The sequence below is a fragment of the Rutidosis leptorrhynchoides genome, chromosome 3, assembly GCF_046630445.1.
Source record: "Rutidosis leptorrhynchoides isolate AG116_Rl617_1_P2 chromosome 3, CSIRO_AGI_Rlap_v1, whole genome shotgun sequence".
Lineage (NCBI taxonomy): Eukaryota > Viridiplantae > Streptophyta > Magnoliopsida > Asterales > Asteraceae > Rutidosis > Rutidosis leptorrhynchoides.
The window spans coordinates 495,334,459-495,340,458 of record NC_092335.1 but is presented as its reverse complement, the minus strand read 5'-3'; positions in this window follow the sequence as shown (position 1 = coordinate 495,340,458).

Sequence of the window (6,000 nt, the reverse complement as noted above, 5' to 3'; positions counted from 1 at the left end):
GGCAACTAGCATGAAATATCTCATAAAATTACAAAAATATGAGTAATCATTCATGACTTATTTACATGAAAACAAAATTACATATCCTTTATATCTAATCCATACACCAACGACCAAAAACACCTACAAACACTTTCATTCTTCAATTTTCTTCATCTAATTGATCTCTCTCAAGTTATATCTTCAAGTTCTAAGTGTTCTTCATAAATTTCAAAAGTTCTAGTTTCATAAAATCAAGAATACTTCCAAGATTGCAAGTTTACTTCCAAGTTTTCTAAATCCATTCGAAGTAATCATCCAAGATCAAGAAACCTTTGTTACTTAAAGTAGGTTATCTTTCTAATACAAGGTAATAATCATATTCAAAGTTTAATTCAATTTCTATAACTATAACAATCTTATTTCGAGTGGAAATCTTACTTGAAATTGTTTTCGTGTCATGATTCTGCTTCAAGAACTTTCAAGCCATCCAAGGATCCTTTGAAGCTAGATCCATTTTTCTCATTTCCAGTACGTTTATCCAAGGAACTTGAGGTAGTAATGATGTTCATAACATCATTCGATTCATACATAAAAAGCTGTCTTATTCAACGTTATAAACTTGTAATCACTAGAACATAGTTTAGTTAATTCTAAACTTGTTCGCAAATAAAATTAATCCTTCTAACTAGACTTTTAAAATCAACTAAACACATGTTCTATATCTATATGATATACTAACTTAATGATTTAAAACCCGGAAACACGATAAACACCATAAAACTGGATATACGCCGTCGTAGTAAAACCGGGGGCTGTTTTGGTTGGGATAATTAAAAGCTAAGAAGAACTTTGATTTAAAAGCTATACTTCTGGAAAAATTATTTTTCTTATGAACATGAAACTATATCCAAAAATCATGGTTAAACTCAAAGTGAAAGTATGTTTTTCAAAATGGTCATCAAGATGTCGTTCTTTCGACGGAAATGACTACCTCTTTCAAAAATGACTTGTAACTTGTATTTCTGACTATAAACTTATACTTTTTCTATTTAGATTCATAAAGTTAAGTTAAATACGAAACCGTGGCCACTAGAATCACTAAAAACAGATTAGAAACGAAGAAATGGCGAGTAAAACAAGATTGATAAAAACTACTCATTTTACCTACGTGAAAGTTAGTAATAAATCTATTCCAACCATAACCTAATCAACTTATATTGTATATTATGTAATATTGAGATACCATAGACACGTATACAATGTTTCGACCTATCATGTCGACCCATCTATATATATATATTGCGGAACAACTATAGACACTCTATATGTGAATGTTGGAGTTAGCTATACAGGGTTGAGGTTGATTCCAAAATATATATATAGTTTGAGTTGTGATCAATACTGAGATACGTATACACTGGGTCGTGGATTGATTCAAGATAATATTTATCGATTTATTTCTGTACATCTAACTGTGGACAACTAGTTGTAGGTTACTAACGAGGACAGCTGACTTAATAAACTTAAAACATCAAAATGTATTAAAAGTATTGTAAATATATTTTGAACATACTTTGATATATATGTATATATTTTTATAGGTTCGTGAATCAACCAGTGGCCAAGTCTTACTTCCCGACGAAGTAAAAATCTGTGAAAGTGAGTTATAGTCCCACTTTTAAAATCTAATATTTTTGGGATGAGAATAAATGCAGGTTTTATAAATGATTTACAAAATAGACACAAGTACGTGAAACTACATTATATGGTTGAATTATCGAAATCGAATATGCCCCTTTTTATTAAGTCTGGTAATCTAAGAATTAGGGAACAGACACCCTAATCGACGCGAATCCTAAAGATAGATCTATTGGGCCTAACAAACCCCATCCAAAGTACCGGATGCTTTAGTACTTCGAAATTTATATAATATCCGAAGGGTGTCCCGGAATGATGGGGATATTCTTATATATGCATCTTGTCAATGTCGGTCACCAGGTGTTCACCATATGAATGATTTTTATCTCTATGTATGGGATGTGTATTGAAATATGAAATCTTGTGATCTATTGTTACGATTTGATATATATAGGTTAAACCTATAACTCACCAACATTTTTGTTGACGTTTAAAGCATGTTTATTCTCAGGTGAATACTAAGAGATTCCGCTGTTGCATACTAAAATAAGGACAAGATTTGGAGTCCATGTTTGTATGATATTGTGTAAAAACTGCATTCAAGAAACTGATTTCGATGTAACATATTTGTATTGTAAACCATTATGTAATGGTCGTGTGTAAACATGATATTTTAGATTATCATTATTTGATAATCTACGTAAAGCTTTTTAAACCTTTATTTATGAAATAAAGGTTATGGTTTGTTTTAAAATGAATGCAGTCTTTGAAAAACGTCTCATATAGAGGTCAAAACCTCGCAACGAAATCAATTAATATGGAACGTTTTTAATCAATAAGAACGGGACATTTCAGCAATCGAGACAGATGATCGCATTAAATTAAAGAGATTTTAATTTCCTTAATCCCGAGGAAATCAGATCTTATTCAGATCTCAAAGATTTTCTTTTAAATTCCCTGATTCCGGAAATCAACCATGACTACGTCAAAAGATAAGACGAATTTCTATTTCTATATTTCAATCTTTTGCGATAGCTTCACTTATACTCTTCGCGTAATCGAATTATTTTATCCATATTACTCAATGATGATAAAACTTTATTTATCAACTCATGTTCGTCATGAAAACATTTTTAATGTTAGTCATGACCACCTCACTCAAATTTCGGGAAGAAATTTCTTTAACGGGTAGGTACTGTGACGACCCGGGAATTTCTGACTAAATTTAAACTTAATCTTTATATGAATTCAACACGATAAGAAAAGTCTGTAATGCTGAAGTCTCAAAAACTTTTGAACTGTGTTCATGTATACATTTGACCTTTGACGATTCCCGACGATTCACGAATAATTGTTGTAAATAAATATGCATGTGTGTGTGTGTGTGTGTGTGTATATAAAACATAAAACAACCAGTTGAATTGAATTTAATATTTAAAGTAATACATAAAACAACTAAGTTGTTATTAAAATGAATATACACATATATATTGAAATATAATAAATATTCAATATATGTTTTTATAGAATATATTATCAATATGACATAAATAATGATATATAAATATATTCAATTTAATTATTAGTTTAAACATAATTATTATATATTATTACTTTCATTCTTATTAATAACAAGTTTAAAGGTATTATATGTATCATCATTATTATTAATGTTAATAAGAAAATTTTTGTTATCAATGAAAGTATCATTTTTGTTATTACTAATATCATTATATTTTTATTATTATTATAACTACTCCTATATTAATATTATTATTAGTAATCCAATTTCTATAACTAATAATAAGTATTATAAATCACTTTTTATTTATTAGAATAAATATTGATTATATATTTTATAAACTTGGATATCAAAATATACTGATATAATTAACAAATATAGGAGACCGATAATATATAAATACATATAGATATAAAATACAGATATATGATTATATATAATTAAATATATCGATAAATTAATAAAAATACGACTATCTACAATATTATCTGTAATCTATTTCCAATCTTTCTCAATCGCTATCTAACTTTTGTTGATTTGTTTCCCCTTTATCAAAATCGAATAAATCAGTGACTTCACCACAGGAACGAATCCAATTCAGATAGCAATCTTCACCTGCTTTTATTTTCTTATTATTTATTTTATCTGCATAGTTTCTTGTCGACGTAATTAGGTTATAAAGTCAATCAATTCCTGTTGTATATGATACTAATTGATAGTTTATAATCAACCCTCACTTACAACTACCTTTTACAGCCTTAATTACATCGAATTTAACATAAAAAGACTGGAACCAGTCGACTAGCTCTGTATCTGTTTCATTTTATCAATGGATCGAATTTGTAACGTTTTTAAAAATCTAAAAATGCAGGAATGATCAAAATCATGTCGTGATATTTTCTGTAAAGTTTCAGCTTTCGATTTTTACTATTGAGTTCAAATTTATAGAGTCAAACTTTAAGTTCAAAAGTCAACCAAATGTTCTTTGATTAAATTTGAACTCGTGTTTATGTTTACATATCAATTGATGATTCAAAAAGTCTCCTGGAATGATTTACGACCTATTTCATGAAGAAAGTTTAGTCTAAAAACGTATAAATCTTTGAAAATAAGTTTGAGTTCATATTCTATTTAAACGAACAGTTAAGCTATTCTGTATAGTTTCTTTCGCAATTGTTAATTTAAAGACTCGAGTATAAATCATTTATGTGTAATTTTTGAAGTTCAAACAAATAAATAATATCTCTGCGTAAAAAAGTAATTATATGGTCGACTAGTTTGTGAAGAGGAAGAAGGAGATGAAGTCACTGAGGGTCAGTTTATATATTTATAATCAGTGTTATTAATCAGAAAAGCAGATGGCAGAGGGATGGTAAGGGTGTTTATGTGGTTGCGAGAGGTCACGGGTTCGAGCCCGGTTTGGGGCGTTTCTTTTTAGAACACTTTTTGGAGGTAGTTTTTAATTTCAAAAATTATTATTATTATTATTATTATTATTATTATTATTATTATTATTATTATTATTATTATTATTATTATTATTATTATTATTATTATTATTATTATTATTATTATTATTATTACCTTTATTATTATTATTATTATTATTATTATTATTATTATTATTATTATTATTAGTTATGGTCATCATGTTAATTAATATTATGATTTATATAGTTTACATTATCATCAATTATTATCAATTATATAAGTAGTATAATTATTATTATTACTAAATTAAACTTACAGTTATAAGTATTAGAATTATAATTATTATTAGTAATAATATGAATATGTATTACTAACATTAGCTATTAGTATTATCATTTTTACTAATACAAGTATTGGTAACATTTATAAATTTTGTTATTATTATTAACAAAAGTATTATTAATTAAGATTACCACTAATGATAAGATTGTATAATTATTATTATTATTATCAATATTATTATTATTATTATTATTATTATTATCATTATTACTAAAGTATCTCTATTTTAAAATTTATTTTTTTTATTAAATTTAGTATTATTTTTAATCATTATTATTATTATAATTAAAATTATTAACTATAACTTTAGTTTTAAATATATTTCGTATATAAAATATAACTATATTTTTATGATCTCAAACTAAAAAAGATAGATATTATAAATTAGATACAAACTTTAAATATATAAGAGTATATATTATAAGTATACTACTTTTACTAATAAAATACTTTTATTTCATTTACGTTTTAATATAACTCGAATTTATTAAAGATGTTATCATATTAAAAATTATGAGTATTCAAGAATGTTAATACTAACTAATTATCCAAGATATTTTAATAAAGTATATAACAGATTATTATGATAATTTAATAGAATAAATATAAAATAAATATATTTAAGTAATTATTAATATTAAATTTAATATTACAAGTATATGTTTTAATAAATATATGAATAATATAGGTTCGTGAATCCGAGGCCAACCCTATACTCGTTCAATGTTGTCATATGTATTTTTACTACAAAATACAATATGGTGAGTTTCATTTGCACCCTTTTTAATTGCTTTTGCAATATATATATTTTTGGGCTGAGAATACATGCGCTGCTTTTATAAATGTTTACGAAATAGACACAAGTACTTAAAATATATTCTACGTTGAGTTGTACCACCCTGCATATCTTTCCTAATAGCTTGGTAACTACTATTTAAGTTTGGTATTGTAAACGCGAATCCTGTTGATAGATCTATCGGGCCTAACAACCCCAACCGGACTGGACGACCAGTATTCAACGGTTGCACAGTACTTCGTTTCGTGACTACACTTGGTACAGTGTAGTGAGATTTCATAATAAAGGG